This window comes from Melopsittacus undulatus, chromosome 4 (genome assembly GCF_012275295.1).
Source record: "Melopsittacus undulatus isolate bMelUnd1 chromosome 4, bMelUnd1.mat.Z, whole genome shotgun sequence".
Classification (NCBI taxonomy): Eukaryota; Metazoa; Chordata; class Aves; order Psittaciformes; family Psittaculidae; genus Melopsittacus; species Melopsittacus undulatus.
Genome location: NC_047530.1, coordinates 108,525,827 through 108,542,724, shown reverse-complemented (window position 1 = coordinate 108,542,724; position 16,898 = coordinate 108,525,827). Strand labels below are relative to the sequence as shown.

Sequence of the window (16,898 nt, the reverse complement as noted above, 5' to 3'; positions counted from 1 at the left end):
ATTCTACTTCATAATGCTTCATCATATTACCAATTTTCACTGTACATGCTTTTAATAAATACTTATTGTTCTAAAGATAATAACACTCTTATCACATTAATGACTTTGCAGTAGTATAAATGAAAATGAATATTAATAAAGTTCACAGTAACCTTGATAGAGTAGAACACCGGTAACTGGGAAATTTACTCAGTGTTTTCCAGTACAAAAAACCTTTCTGTTCTATTTTCCCCTGCCAGCACTGGAAAGGGAAGTCTATGAGATGGAGATATAGATATCTGTGAAAAAGGGTCAATGATTATTTCCTCTTATAGATCACTGCAGTCTGTCTTATTAAAAATATCTTCTCACCTCCAATTCATCCCTGAGGTATTTCTGCTGCCTACCAGTACTGCAGTGAATGAAGACACCATATGGGCACTTTTCTTCCAGCCTGTATATAGGTCTTCGAGGGTTCTGCGTGGATTCCAACATATGGGTCAGACTGACATTTCTTTTTTGATTGAGAAGAAAAAGTAACAAGGGTGCCAGAGCAGCCTTTCTAGGCAGGTCTGCATTTTCCCATTCAAACAGGTTTCCTTTTAGACCATTTTTCCCTGTGGTTTTTACACCAGTCGGGATTGTAGCAGGCTAAGCTACAGCCAGGATATACCAGAGCAGCTTCACTGCTGGGTTGATAGTGATGGCTGTGCTAGCCCATGGTTCTGTTCCTGGGTGGTAAAAGAAGCAGAACCAGAGGTCGTGTCCCAGGACAGTCCCATGCCCAGGGAGCTGAGAACTTCCAGGAAGACACAGACATCCTGTCCATAGGGAATCTGCAAGTGCACGGTCAGTTCAGACAGCTCAAGGCACATCAGACCTCCTGCATGGCTCCAGCCCATCTGTGCAAGGCAGGAGCAGTTGGCCCTGCATGGCTCAGAAACACTGGGCTGGCTGTGAAAGATCCCTGTATTTGATCTCCATGACCATGGGAAACACATCAAACATTTCCAGAGGTCTCACTGCTTCGTATGAATCACTGGAAGTCTTGGACAAGCGGACAAAGCCCTGAACTTGCAGCTACCAGAGAAGGAAAGTTTATGGAAGCAAATGCACTGTAGAGCTCATTTAATAAATGAGTCAATGACACAGAAGTTGGATCCTTCCTGTATCTGCACTTAAAATAAGAGTCACCCACAACTAAATTATCAAAGAGGGATTTTTGCATCCCTATGTATTTCCCAAGCAGTTTTCTTTGTTCATATATAGGCTGAATTTGAGAGTGGGAGCATGTTTAAGTGAGCACCAAAGCTTTTTGCCTGGTTTTACTGCTCCATGTAGTAGCTGTTCTGACTTAAAATCTCCTATGGAAACAATTGATACCAGTTGTCCTATGTTCTATAGCAGAGATAATAGTCTATTCTCAATGAAGACCTCTCAAACTTGTGGTACTTTGTTAGTCCAACAGTAAGAAATACCCCAGCGTGCTGAAAGTGCAGTCAGAGGGAATAAGGGTATTGCAAGATTTGGACTGCTAAGAATAGAGATTTGAAATTTAAAAGCCAAGGCTTTACGTAAGGTTAAGCCTTGAGATTTTTAAGCCTTCAAAATCTGATAATTTCAAAGTTCCTGTCCTCACTGTGCTCACCCCTGTCACATTGCTCATTTGCTTTTATAGTTTGTGGACATTTTTACACACTAAGGCATAAATTGAACAGAATAAACAGTAAAGTAAAAAGCTACAGCTGGCAACTGCAGAGCAGCCAAGCACTGGTTCTGATAGTGAATTTAACTTCAAGCTTTCCTGGTTTAGCAGATGGCAGAGCTCAAGCCTGACAGTGCATTAATGTAACATTCTTTTGGTGGAGGGAAGCGTGTGGTCAGATTCACAGAGAATCTGCCTTAGCTGATGCTGCTACATTAGACAAACCACAATAACATCACAACAAAAAGCGTGTATGTGTGGATATATAACTCACAGGATCATAGAATCCCAGACTGGTTTGTGTTGGAAGGGACCTTAAAGCTCATCCAGCTCCAACACCTGACACAGGCAGGGACCCCTTCCACTGGAGCAGCTGCTCCAAGCCCCTGTGTCCAACCTGGCCTTGAACACTGCCGGGGATGGGGCAGCCACAGCTTCTCTGGGCACCCTGTGCCAGCGCCTCAGCACCCTCACAGGGAAGAGCTTCTGCCTAAGAGCTCAGCTCAGTCTCCCCTCGGGCAGGTTAAAGCCATTGTGCAAACAACATTGTGCAGATTTTGAGTTTGGCTTTCCAGTTTGGGGAAGGTAGATGGATTTTATAACAGAATGGAGCTCAGAAGCAATGAGACATCTGAAATGAAGAAGAAATTATTGTAGATGATAGCCTAGAATAATGTATTTCTCTGTTCCTGACTGGGAGATGCAAGCAGGGTGGTAGATAGGAAATGTGGCTGTATCACTGTGGGCACTTGTGTTAACTAACTAATGACCCCAGAAGAGCATAAGGAACTGTGCAAGAGCTTCACCTCACTGTCAACATAGCCTTTTCCCCCACAACATGATGACAGTGTTACTAGCATTGGGTATAAGTGACATATACAGATGCATTTTAAAGGACTATGTAGGTTTCACCATGCCCATTCACCTCTCTTCACTGGCATTGCTAATCTGCCCGTCTCTCCACCACTCCGATTCACAACAGTCCTTAAACTGCAGGCTCAAACCTCTGGGTAGTTTTTATGCCACTGTCATTTTCCCATCTATCTTGCCATTATGCTTTCAAGCAGTCAGAAGCTGTCAGCCACTGTCTTAAGCCTAAAAATGAATTGCATAAATTAGGAATGGCCAGAGGGTATCATGGCAACCCGAGGTGTGAAAGAAGGTGGCCAGGTTTCCAAACAGCGTGATTAAATGTGGCAATATAGCCTTGGCAAGTTCATGCAGCATCAATTGCCCACAACTAACGTGATAATTTTTCCATCCAGAAATACTCCAGGGAAATAAACGTTTCTCATCAGTGCCAGGAAAGCAGAATCATTAACGATGAGAATGATGATGAAACGCAGAAAGTCTTGGTTCTTGAGCAAAGCACATTAGTTTCTGGGACATGAGGCTCATTTTTAATAGGGATCTAATTCATATCATCAGCACTGAAGAGGAGATCTTCAGAAATAAAGATTGACTTCTCTACCAGTCCTTCTATGTGAAATGCACTCCAAGTTGCATTTTTGTGTCCGGGGGAGATATTCAGATGCCTTAACATCTATTTTTGCATACCGATGGGCAGTTTGCCTGCACAACCAGAAGAAAAGCAGTAGAGATGGGTTTTCCAAATCTAAACTCCCTAGTGGTGCTTCTTGGCTCTCACTTTGAGGAGAACTGGCTACTTCTGGGTAGAATTCATAAGGCATTGAAGTGCTTCATGGCACCAGTCCGACCCCTTTGAATAGGGATGAGACTATTGCTCTGTCTCATCTGCTCTGTAGTAACGGTTGACATTAATATTTCACTTTTCACCAGCAATTCTCAAAGCTCTTTTCAAGCCTAATTAAGGTTCACATCACACTTAGGAATGAGGCAGATATCCTAATGACAGGAAAAATGAGGACAAGAGAAGCAAAGTGACTTGCTCGATATCACACAGTTGCAATCCTGAGACTCAAACACAGAGATCTTGAGTTATCTCTAACCACTAATGAATGATAATGACTGACCATATTGATAATTAATAGCACTTTCACCGAGCTTAATACATGTAAAGTGCTGTTGAAATACTGATTCATTCACCATTGCTGATAGCTGGGGCTATTCAAAGTCTTCATCCCGCAATCCACTCCACTTTGCATATGTGGAAAACTGCTGAGTTAATCAGATACTGCTCCACAGTGGAAAGCTGACCATGGAAATGGTTTCAGGATGAGGTATGAAAGAGGATGCTCAGTGGCTGGCTTTTGGCATGCAGTGCCTGATGTAGGGGTGCTTGAGCTGAGAACTTGGTCTCCCTTACTGATAGCAGAGAGAAGCAGGTTCCATTAGAAGCCCATTCAAAACATATGAATCAGAAGCTATTTCTCTCTGGAGAAACTAACATTAGAGGTCTCAAGCTGGACATGTGAATACTCTCCCTAAGTTGTTATTATTCCCATTTTGCAGGTGGGTGAACTGGAAAGGACAGGACTGTGCTGAATGAAGTGAGCTGCCTGCAATGGTTAGGCTCCTTCTTCAGCATAAAACCCCTGGAAATACATGTGAGCAAAAGAAAGCAGAGCTGAATAAATACCCAGGGAATATGTTTAGGTTGTAAAAGTACAGAGACAGTATCAAAATACCTCAAAGTGCTCTTGGAAAATATATGGTGAGTCATGAGCACCGTATATTAAATGGTCAATGCTCATTCAACAAGAGCAATTTCTCATGCGAGACCACAGGAGTCACAGGAATTGGCTTTGCACCAAACTGCCTGATTCAGCAAGATATTACCTACGTGCAGAAACTCTGCTGTTCAACTTTTAGGCATCAGGAGAGAGGAAGGAACCAGTACAAGGAGAAACTGAGAGATCCCTCACAGCTTCAAGTATAGCAGTGTTCGAACTATATGAGTAGAATCTGCATTAAGAATAGATAATATATGTATGAAATTCATCCCTCCCATGCTATTTCTTCAGCTTGTATGATGGAAGCTGAATTTTATCTCTCTGCTTTCTGCCATCTCTGGTATTCTTCCTAAAGCCAATATTCTGCGGGTAGTCATTAAGAATTATAATATAGGAAGGTGTTTATCAGTTCTATCATTGCAGGTGTACTGGAAGAATGATTGCAAATTGAAATGGCTTTGTAACGAGGCCTGAGTTAGCAACAAAACCAAACAGGAATATTCATTTTCCCGAAATTATCAGAGAGAATAACACTTGGAGAGAGCATTCATCATTATGTCAGCAAGGAGGTATGTGATTTATCTTTGTAGTAATGGTTTTCATAACTTTGAAGGTAAGGACAGTTGATCTTCTTGATCTTTTTCATATAATATCTAGCTAGTATATTACTTTATTTGTCTATCTCAAATGAAGGCTAAGCTAGCACAAGCATGCTTGGAAATTCATCTCCTTGAGCTGTACAAGGTCAGGGCCCATCCTCTGGTCCTGAGGTAAGAAGCATGGCACAGATCAGCTCTGCACAAGTAAGCCCTCTTTGAAAAGCAGGCTGACTTCATGCATTGACCTTACAGGTGATGTCACACCTATGGGAACTGTTGCTGACCATGTTATTCCCTGAACCATGTTCTGTTTTGGCTGAAATGGAGTGTGGAAAAGCATAACAGAATGGGACCGCATACTGGGCTATGGATTTTGGCCCTCCCTGCCCTAATACCGCCCAGAGAGCAACATCTGGTCAGATGTGAGGGGCGACTGGGGTCCCACTGGGAGGAGGCCACGGAGCTGCTGTGAGGGCTGGAGCAGCTCTGCTCTGGAGCCAGGCTGAGAGAGCTGGGCTGGGGCAGCCTGGACAAGAGAAGGCTCCTGAAGGGGAGACCCCAGAGCAGCTCCAGTGCCTAAAGGGGCTGCAGGGAACCTGGAGAGGGGCTTGGGACAAGGGCCTGTAGGGACAGGCCAAGGGGAATGGCTTGAACCTGCCAGAACAGGGGAGACTGAGCTGAGCTCTTAGGCAGAAGCTGTTCCCTGTGAGGGTGCTGAGGCGCTGGCACAGGGTGCCCAGAGAAGCTGTGGCTGCCCCATCCCTGGCAGTGCTCAAGGCCAGGTTGGACACAGGGGCTTGGAGCAGCTGCTCCAGTGGAAGGGGTCCCTGCCTATGGCAGGGGTTGGAGCTGGGTGAGCTTTAAGGTCCCTTCCAACACAAACTAGTCTGGGATTCTGTGATTCTATGATCTTTCCATAATCTGTTTACTTCTTAGACATCTCCAACTTTAATCAAAGTTACCTATTTCTAAAGACTTTCTGCTTCTCTTTGTTAAAGCAAACAGAACAATTGAATAAAAGCCTGAACCAACCTAATGTCAAGCTCCTTGGCTGCTGGCTCACCTAGTTTTATTGCTGTGATGAACCTTTGGTTGGCCTCACATATCCAAGAATGATAGGAGAAGCAGTGTGAAACCCCCAGGCAATCAGCACACAGGAGCTATTTCTGCTGCCAATTTGAGCCCCATCTCCATTCGTCTGCTAAATTATAGCTCCTCGTTCATATTCCTTTGGAGAATCACAGAGCTGTGCATGCAGCAGGTTTAAAAGCTTTGCCTGCCCTAGAAGTCACACATATGTATTTCCACAAGCAGCAGGCTTCAAACAGCTCGAAGCCTTCTCATTGCATGCGGTGCCACAAAAGCATTATGGTAATTCTGAGCACTGGACCATTTAAAATCTATTTTAATTGATTCCCAGCTACTTTGTGATTCCAGTGTATTATTTGAATCAGTGGTAGATAAAAGTAGCAGGAGGTAACATCTTTTGTGTTGCTGCAGGGAGATCACACCTAAAATAAGGCATTAAATTCTGGGTACCTCATTGCCAAAGAGATGCGGAGGAATTGGGAGAAATTCATAGAAGAGCAATAAAAATGATTAAGGGTCTGAAGAGGCTGAGTTATGAGTGAAGATTAAAGGAACTTAATATATATTGCTTGGCTAAATGATGACTAAGAGGGAGATGATAATCTTCGACAGGTACTTGGAGGGCATAAATATCACAAATAAAAAGGAATAATTTAGGGCACTGAAGGACATACAACTTGGGATAAAAGGATGGTATCAGGGATGAAAGGATGGCGTTAAGGCAAAGGAAACTGGCTGTCCACATGCATCATTACAATATAACAGGCCATGTGTGCAGAACCAAATTCTGACACATTTATCTCATTGTGTTTCAGTATTAATTTTGGCCTATTTTAGGGAAAAAGGCATTGTTCTCAATTAAAGGCTGAGCCGCAACTCCCAGATGCACTCCCAGGATATGCATACCAAGAAGGGTAATTCCCAACCAAGTTGGGAAAATAACAAACAAGCTTATCAATTAGGAAGCTGATATACCCTTTGCCAAGAAGTGAGGAATGTATAAGGTGTGATATTAGTGATCTGTATTTTAGGGATGTGTTGTCTGTTGCCAGGATACCATGGGGAAAATACAATAATGCATGTCTTTAAAACAGACATATCCCATTAATTCCAGTGAGAACCATACCCATATTTTAATGGGTATTTTTATTTTTTCATTAGAATTAAACAATTATTTAATAATTATTTTGAATTATACAGCCAGAAAAGCAAATCCTTCCACAATTTTCTCCTAGCACCAACTCACAGCTCAGAGCCCAGCCTCAGAGTTGGAAGAAGAGCCGCAACAGTCACCATGGGTATTGGGGTGCTGGGATTGCACATCCTCACCTCAACCTGTGTTAGAAGGCAACCGTGCGCTCCATAGGATGGAATGTCCGTGTGAACCTGGGCTTTGCTGTGCTCCTGCTCAGCGGAGTGGCTCAGCAGCACAGCAGTCCAAGTCCTAAAACTGTTAAGTACAACATATATATCACCTTGTGGTTTTTCAGGCTTACTGCATGGAAACTCCCTGGCTGGATTTAGGAATCCCCACCCAATAAGTTATTTGCTTCCAGCTCCTGCTATTCCTTTGCTTTTCTGGGCAAAGGGGGAATCCTGATGCTGCTGCTCTTGGGGAATGTCCGTTTGCTGCTCACAGCTCCTGGCAGAAGGGGGGCAGAGATGTTTTGGGGAAGTTTTTGTCTTTTCCTGTCACAACCCACACGTGCTTCTGCTGAGGCTGCAATCTGATGTAAGGGTTTATGCTGGTACCCTGCAGCAACATCCCTTGGGAAAGGCTTTGGAAAGTGGAGCCTGATGATGGGAGGTCATGGGAAAAGGGCTCCCCAAAAGCAGAAGAGTGGGAAGCAAAAGGCTCCGGAGTGCTTGCGGGCAATGAACTTCTTCGTCTGCCTTTTGAGTTTGGGAGAGAGGAAGCACAAAGCAGAAACATCTGCATTCCTAACTCCTCTGTATGAGAATAACCTAAAGATGCTGATGCTGTAACAGGCAGCGGAGGAAGAGCAGCTCTTTTCCCCGGATTAGCATCCCATTACAGCAGTGCTTTGAGGGTATGATCTGATTTGTTTATCCTAGAGTTCAATCTGGCTATGAACGCACAGCTCTGCTGCTCTCAAACCCAGCCACAAACCTCTGTGCCACATTCCTGACCCAAACCATGGTCAGGAGCAACAAAGAAGGACATCCCTGCATTAAAAAATCACCTTTAAAATTCACACACTTACACTACCCATTTTATGTCTGCTTTCCAACACTGCTAAAGGGGTCTCCCATCTTCCTGCTACCAGATAAGCCTTCTCAGAGCTAAGAAATACATACAAACCTGTTTTGGAAGTGGGATGATCCTTTATACGCTGCACAGTAAGCATGGCAACCAGCAGAAATCACATATACAGAGGTGGAGGTCAGAAGCTTCCATTTTATGAGATCCAATCTGGTCAGAGAAAGTTTACTTGAATTTCTATATTGAAATCTTCTCCCTCTTTGAACATCTGGAATGAGGAGAATTAAAGTTCAGCCTTGGTTTTTAGACTTTTTAGACTGTTTATTCTCTATTGGTCACGGTAATACAATGAGTTCCTGGACAGTGATTTATTGTGCCATAAAACGTTGTCTTTTCTACCCCATCTCACCAGGTAGTGTTGAAGATAGTTTGCAAGTGCCTGTGAAATGGATAGACACAACCTTTATGGAGTGCCTGGAAGTCTGAGCTACCACGTATAGATACCACCATCAAGACATTTACTCCAGCTGATGCTTGGTGAGGAGCAGCATGAACAGAGACTTCCCCAGGGAATGAGATCTTCTTTTCATGGCAGCTTATCTGTTGGTTTGTTCACATACATAAGAAAGAAGGGAGTATAATTATGCAGAAATCTGCCTGAGCCTAATTGCTACCCAGAGCATCCCAGGAGGCTTAAAAAGGCCTGCGAGGGCAGCATATTTAACCCAGACCAGAAACACTGACTGGGCATGAATATTTCATAATTCACAGGTTTCACCCTGTCAGATGTCTTATTCTGTGAGGTTTTTTAAGCTAAGAACTAGGTGAGAATCAGATGTACACACACTGTACTGTAGGGAGCCTGTGGGATTTTTAAGTCAGTACCTTATATATGGTCTTAGGGGTGTATAATCACTCATATGAAATCCTTTATCTGTTTGGTCCGAATTGTAGCTGAGTAATGTGGAAGCTTCTGGTTTGCATTTTACTATTGTGTTACATAAGGTTTCACTTCAAACCAGATTCCCACAGCTTTCTTATTTAGCTTGTGCTTCATCACCTTGACTTCTTAGAAACAGTGCTTCTGAATATTAGACATGTGGATCTAAGACAAACAGTGGGTTCATTTAGTGTAAGGGGGGAGATATGAAGAGTTCCCCTTCTCCAGTGCACTCACACAAGCTTTGGCCAGATGTAGTCACAGCCACACGACTTCTGACACCATTAGTAAGGGCTCAGTTAAACCTTCATGGGAAACTGTGTTACATCACAGAAGGTGTGAGCATCACCTGTGTGATTTCATAAGCAAACTATATATTTACATATACATTTATGGATACAAGGTAGAATCATAGAATCCCAGCCTGGTTTGTGTTGGAAGGGACCTTAAAGCTCACCCAGCTCCAACCCCTGCCACGGGCAGGGACCCCTTCCACTGGAGCAGCTGCTCCAAGCCCCTGTGTCCAACCTGGCCTTGAACACTGCCAGGGATGGGGCAGCCACAGCTTCTCTGGGCACCCTGTGCCAGCGCCTCAGCACCCTCACAGGGAACAGCTTCTGCCTAAGAGCTCAGCTCAGTCTCCCCTGTTCTGGCAGGTTCAAGCCATTCCCCTTGGCCTGTCCCTACAGGCCCTTGTCCCAAGCCCCTCTCCAGCTTTCCTGCAGCCCCTTCAGGCACTGGAGCTGCTCTCAGGTCTCCCCTTCAGGAGCCTTCTCTTGTCCAGGCTGCCCCAGCCCAGCTCTCTCAGCCTGGCTCCAGAGCAGAGCTGCTCCAGCCCTCTGCTGGAGCATCTCTGTGGCCTCCTCCAGACCCTTCGAGCAGTTCCACTGTGTTGTTACCTCGGAGCTGAACACATTACTCCAGGTAGGATCCTCTTAGCCGAGAATAAACCTCGCACTTGCTGAGTAGAAGATTTCGGCTTTTTAGCCAGTGTTTGTGCTGTTCCCAGTTCAAACTGGACCACGGCAGCAGTGCAAGGTCCGGAGCATCAAAGCTCCGATCAAGCGATGGCAGCAGCGTGTCTCCTCGGGCTGACCTCTGCCTGCCCCCAGTTCGGGATGCTGCTTCCACCTACACGCCGCTTGCTCGGGACAGCTCGAATCCTGTAGGACCCCTCGGGAAAGGCCCTTCTCCTTCCCAAAGCTTTCCGGTGAGCCCGGGGGGACGGGGGGGGACGGGGGGGGACGGACCCCGATGCCGACCGAGGGTGCTCCGCTCCCCTTCCCCCGCAGAGCCGCAGGCACCGAGGCTGCTCTACCCCCCCATCCTCCCCATGGGGGCACCGCTGGGGACCCTCCGCCCCTGCGGAGCCGGGGGGCAGAGCCGAGCGGCAGCACTCCGCCTCCCGGGCTGCGCAGCGCGGCCGGCGAGCGGCGCGGGGCTGCTCCCTCCCTTCCTCCCCCTTGTTCCTCCTCCTCCTCCTCCTCCACCCCCCCCGCAGGGCAGAGCCGGCGGAGGCGGCGGGCGCGGATGGGAGAGCGGTGGAGCCGGCGGAGGTAGGAGCACTGAGGGGACATGGGGATGTTGGGGCTCCCCAAGTTTGGAAGCATTGGGACTTTGCGGGAAGTTGGGCAGGCAGCGCGGAGCGGCTCGGCTCGGTACGGCTCGGTGCGCTGGAGCGGAGCTCGGGGGGGCGGACCCGGGGTTGTGGGGCTCCCGTTGCTGCAGCCGCTGTGGAGGCGCGGAGCTACTCCTGCGTTACTCCGGGGTGAAGCCTGGGGGTGCTTCCCTAGCGAAGGGGAACCGGGAGCCTTCCTCTTCCCCCTCTCCTCCTCTTCTTCACGGGGCTGAGGGTGCAGCATCCCCCGGGCAGGGTGAGCGGAGGGGGGGGCACTTCTCCCAGTTCGTGCCCCCCAGCAGGTTAGTGGTCCGGGGAGGGCGGAATGATGGCAAAGATAACGCGGCTTGCTGTCATCTCCTGCGCTGGGCAGACCCTGCTGCCCGCCGGAGAGCTGCTCCTTGGCTCATCGCTGTGGGTATACGGCTGTTTGGGGGAGAAGACACTTGTAAAGCGGCCTTCCCTGCAAGACTCACTGAATTCCGGCAGCGCATCCTACCTAGGATGAAGCCGGGGATGATGCTGCCATTCACTGATGAATATTTTTAGGTGAAGAGGGGTATTTCTTACATGCAATCTGTTGGCTGTTGAAAATAGCTCCGTAGCGTGCTTTTGCTGAGAATGCAGTCAAGGTTCAGCGATGGGTTATTACGGTTAGAGTCTGCTAAGCAACAATTCACCAGCTGAACTTTGGTGGTGTCATAGATAGGTTTGGGTTTTGTCTGTTTTCTGTGCTGCTTCATTGTAATACTACAGCTGTGCTCTGCAGTGAATTGACTTTCCCAGACTCAGCTAGATTTGTAGGTGAATAGGAGAGGGGATAGTATGTCCAGGCTGGTGCATCTAAACACCTACCAAACTTTCTGATATGGAAATGTGTTTATTTCTATGATGTGGTTCTATGGCCTAAAGTTCTCTGCTTATTGATTTTCTTGTCTGTAACGCAAGAATGGTTTCACTTCTTGAACTGTTTGTTAGCCAGGCAAAAATCATTACCATCTCCATAGAACAAGTATGTATCTTGTGTATTTTGCCACTAGAAAACCCCAGAGGAGTCAGCTGAACTGATTGCAGGTTAAAACGCAAAGTTTGCTGGCACCCTTCATGAACAGTAAATGTTTTTAAGGCTTAACTCAAAATCAGATGCACTCGTGTGTGTAAACAGAAACCTAATTGAAGAGCACAGCCCTTGGTAGTAACTGGGGACTACTTGATCTCTGGCAAAGGGGAAATTTCCATCAATAAAAGGTCACAACATACATATTGTTATACAGATGTATTTATATCTGTGCTATTTACATACACTGGTATATGTATTTTTATATACAGACACACATATATATATACACTCACTTACAAAACAGTAAATACTGTCTTGAAGCTTGGTTTTGTCGGTGATTAAAGTGTTGTCACACATCTCTTGCCCTGAAAGCTTCGCTGCTGCTGCTTCACTCCTGGGCATTGAGTCAAAGGATTCATCTGTCTCTTCACATGCCAAAAGAAAGAAAATCAATTTGAATGCAGAAAAGAGGAAACTACTTGTATGAAGATTTAGTAGTGAAACTACCTTCTTTTTTCTCTAGATGTTACTTAGATCCTGTGTCTATAAGTGCAGTCACCATGCAGCTCTGAAATCAAGGAGAAAACAGCCTTAAGGTTCAGATTTTGTAATAGGAAGATTGTTCTCAAATTCAGAGTGTTTTATTTGGTGGTTTGTAACAGGAATATAGTGGAACAATGAAGATTTACATGACAAAACACTTTATTCCCCACATGCAATGGAAGACAGTAATGGATTTTATCTTTGCTAAACTGAAAGTAGGTATCTGGAAACTGCATAAATGAGAAGGTTGAAGCAGACTCTTGTGTCTGAATTATTGCATGAGGTTGAAGTGGAAGGATGAAGTTATGTAACCCATTAGCAGCATTAGCAAGGATGGAATTATATGGGCATAATCATAGAGATGCAAATAAGATACTGCTTATATTTTAACAGTGTTTTAAGCAACCTGCAGCACGAGCTCTGTGAGAACCAAGAGGTGAGCAAAGGTGGTGTGATTTCAGTATTACTGTGCATGGTTCTATAGACTGTGTCCCAGTACCAAGGCACCTCTCAAAGTATTGGTTTGTATTAAGATCAAGTTATGAGGTGGATGGCAGTAAACTCTTCCAAAGTTCATGTGGCATCACCAGCCATGATACTACAATCCCTCCACCCCCAATAAGGATTTCTTATCAAATTCATCTGCAATTAGGAAGGGAATCATTATTAAAGTTCTCCTGCACTGAGTGCTTCCTCATGTGCACATGGGGGCAAATCCTTACTAAGTTGTAACTCAGCACTGTGTTACTATTACATTCTGATATGTGTTCTCTAGAGATAAGCTAGCAACAAGGGCTGATCTTGCCTAAATAACATACTGATTTAGAAAGTTACAACATTCAATTGTGTTTCTCTTTCGGTACAGATGCATCACTCAGGTGAAGAAAGCCATGACTTAAACAGGTGTCAATATTCTCCCTCTCTTTCTTAATTACTCTTAGAGTTACTGTGTCTTCCAAGGCTCTATATGCCACAATCAGAAACTCCAAGGAAATGTGCTATTAAATCACTCAGTGACACTCTGGATACTTGAGTGATGTGAATCACCCTGTTTCCAACAGCTGATAGTTTGCAGGAGCTGTACCCTTGTTTGAACTGGGTTTCTTAATTGCTGTTTTCAGGCTTCAATTCCTCCCTTAACCCCCCTATTTTCCCCTGTACCTTGCACAGTGAGGGATATAACTGAGTTCCCACCATTCTCTTTGGCTGGAGTTATGTTGCTAAGCTGGAAGCATCCAAAGTGCTATGGAAAACCAAGGTAGATTTCCAATAAGAGAGCTAATATTTTTCACCATTTCCCCACAAATTAGTATTTCTTATTTATTTATGTTTTATAGTGAAGTGCACTGTTTTTCTTAGTGATGGAGTGCGGTGCCAGATTTGGAGTCTAAATACAGCTATTCACGGGAGGGAAAAGGATCTGTAAGCTCCTACAAGTCCTTATCTCAAAGCAGCCTGAATTACACTGATCTCTCCACTTCTAACTGCAGTTTCACTAAAATTAACTGATTACACATGACATTGTTGACCCATTGCCTTAAAAATACATAGGGCTGCCCATGTATCTAACAGAAACCAGGTTGTACAGTCACACTGGCTGTTTGTCCTTGTTCATTTGTGTTTCCTGGGTTGAAAGACATGGTTGCAATTCCATCCTGGTTACTTGATTGGGTTTTTACATGTGAGGGAGACAGGAAAGCTACCAAGGAGGTAGAGTGTGGCAAGCGTGTTGCAATAGGAGCACTGTAATCCTTTGATTACACAGCTGTGCCTGACATGCCACTAAACAGCACTTTGAGGGCAAGCAGTTCATGTGGCTTTTCCATGGAATATTTATTAATTTATGTTACACTTGGTTTCCAGGAGCTGTTGAATGCGGTTTGTAAGCACTAGTTTTAAGGAGTGTGGTGTCCTAAGAAGAGATGAGCATGACAGCTTGCAAGAAGAAGCAGAAGGAAACATGATGTCCAGGTGGGTGTTAGTGGCTGATGGCAATGACAAAGCAGCTGTGGTGGTGGTGAGGGACCATATGTGAGGGTAGGTGAATAAGAGTGAGAGGTTCATGGCAGGCTCTGTCCCAGTGCTCTACTTTTGTCCCCTTGTGGCAGCACATCAGAACTCATAGACTTACCAGCCCCAACCCATTGCTCTGCCTCTTCTCATTCCCAGATCCAGCTTCTTAACATTCCCACGGTAGCTTGAGCTGGCTGAAACGCTTGTTTCCCAAGCCTCTGAAGTGACAAGACTGCTGCTTGCCTGATGAACTTGCCAGACATGAGGTGGTAGATTTAGGCTAACCCAGCCCCAGAAATGCTTGTGAAGCTCATGGTGTGCTGAGTCTTCCCCCTTGGGTTTGCAGAAAGCAGCTAAAGCCCCTGCAGCATTAGGGATGGTGAAAGGCACCTGGCTGCTGAGGAACCTGCCTTCCATGGAATGGCTTTCCCCTGAAAGTCCTGTGAAGATGGAGCAGGTGGGACAGGGCTTGGAGCAAGCTGCTCTAATGGAAGGTGTCCCTATGTGTGGCTTGGAACTGGATGAGCTTTAAGGTGCCTTCCAACCCAAACCATTCCAGGATTCTATGATTCTCTGATAAGAAATGTGGTGCTGGAGAGACAGGGAAGTGACATATAACTATATATATACCAAGCACTACTAAATGCACACTTTATATTCTAAACGTTAATGTGTCATTTTTGGAGTCATCAAAAGAGCACACTATTATATAAACATGGGGGGGTTTGTGTCAATCTGTGTCTAAGGTGAGTTGCTCCTCACTATACAAGGTGCAGATCAGTACCTAAACAGACAAATACTAAACCTGACTTTTTTCATTTGCTTCACACCTTCCAGTAAGGAAAAATATTTCACAAGGAGATATGTTTCCTGTAAAAAGCTTTGATATCAATTGTAGATGAATGTACTCTGAGTTATTTATTTTAATGTTACAATTCTTCTAATACAATTATTATTAGAATTATTATTATTAGAATTGTTAGAATGATTCTAACAGGATTATTTATTCTAATAAAATTCAAAAAACTGATGAGATTGAAAAAGACTTTGTATTATTATTTTTTCCCTGTATATTTGTCCTGCACATTTTTCAGCCAGGTTGGACACAGGGGCTTGGAGCAGCTGCTCCAGTGGAAGGGGTCCCTGCCCATGGCAGGGCTTGGAGCTGGATGAGCTTTAAGGTCCTTTCCAACCCAAACCATTCTATCATTCTATGATCAAACAAAAAGAGTGAAGATAAATGTCAGGTTTTAAGATGTACAGAGGAAATAAGACTGATTTGAAAAAAAATGTGAACTTCTGAAACATCAATAGGAAAAATAATACAGATTTAACTGCAATACTTGTCCTTAGGGGATGGAAGAAGCCTGGTCAGTGGTAATGTTGAAAGAGTGCTATGAAAGTGGGCAGCACGTTAGATGTGAGTTTGCAATATGGGATGGTTTCAGATGATTGAAGATGACAATGTCCTTATATGTTCTATATGCTGAGTTAAAGTTCAGGTCTTGGAGCAGTAAGGGGAAAAAAGCACCTTAATTAAAGCGCTCAAGATCTGGCACCAAATTAGTAGTGAGATACCAATAAATAAGAGAGATCTCAGGAAAAAAAGTCATAGAAATCAGGATTCTGGAAGGTTTTGCACATGATTTGAAGAAAATGTAAGAGCTCAGTGTTAACCCCGCTGTGCCTGACATAGGATGAGTGCCAGAATTTATTAAACCAAAGGAGGACTCAGTTTGACTGATGCAGCCAGGAGGTTTGACTGTCTAAAGCTAGAAAGGGGAGCAAATAAAGAAGGATGTGTTAGTAGGCTATTAGGAGGGTATATCAAGTAATGAGATAGGGTTGCCTGCAGGCCCAGCTCTTTGCAGCGGGGCTTCATCTCCTGAAAATTCTTTAACATTAACAGGTTCTTAAAACCAGCACTATTTTTGCCTGTCCATCAAATGCCTTATCCAACATTCCTTTCCAGCCTCGCCAGTTTTGGCTACTTATTAAGTTGAGAAATTTGTCTTCTGTCTGAGCTATGTAGGTATTATAGAGACAATGCTAAAATAGATATTGTTAATTATAGCATCCCGGACTGGTTTGTGGTGGAAAGGATCTTAAAGCTTCTCCAGTTCCAATCCACTGCCATGGGAAGGGACATCTTCCACTGAAGCAGGTTGCTCCAAGCCCCCTCCAACCAAGTCACAGGACTTTCGGAGGAAAACAGGCTAAACAGCCCCAGTTTTCATAGCCTGTTGATGTTAACCAAATTAAATGGATAATGCACCTGAAATGTCTAGGATTTCCAAGGAATACTCTGAAAGCTTAGTTTTTCCTAAACCCGTATCACCCTGTTAGGCCAGTGGTCATGCTCTTCTGTCTTCATCCATTGCTTAGTGCATTTATAGGGCTGCTGCTTTACAGTTCATAAGCATAGAATGGTTTGGGTTGGACGTTAAGACCATCTAGTTCCAACTTCTGCCTTG

General features: G+C 44.8%; 1 protein-coding gene across 1 annotated transcript in view; it reads left to right on the top strand.

Annotated features, from left to right (window-relative positions):
* The first annotated feature begins 10,691 nt into the window (after positions 1-10,691).
* CHST15 (carbohydrate sulfotransferase 15) overlaps positions 10,692-16,898 on the top strand; it is a 49,160-nt gene continuing 42,953 nt past the window's right edge. Inside the window, exons 1-2 of the mRNA XM_005154489.3 lie at positions 10,692-10,746; positions 14,275-14,382. The gene's annotated coding sequence lies outside the window, so the exon portion shown is untranslated. The remainder of the gene's footprint in view (positions 10,747-14,274; positions 14,383-16,898) is intronic.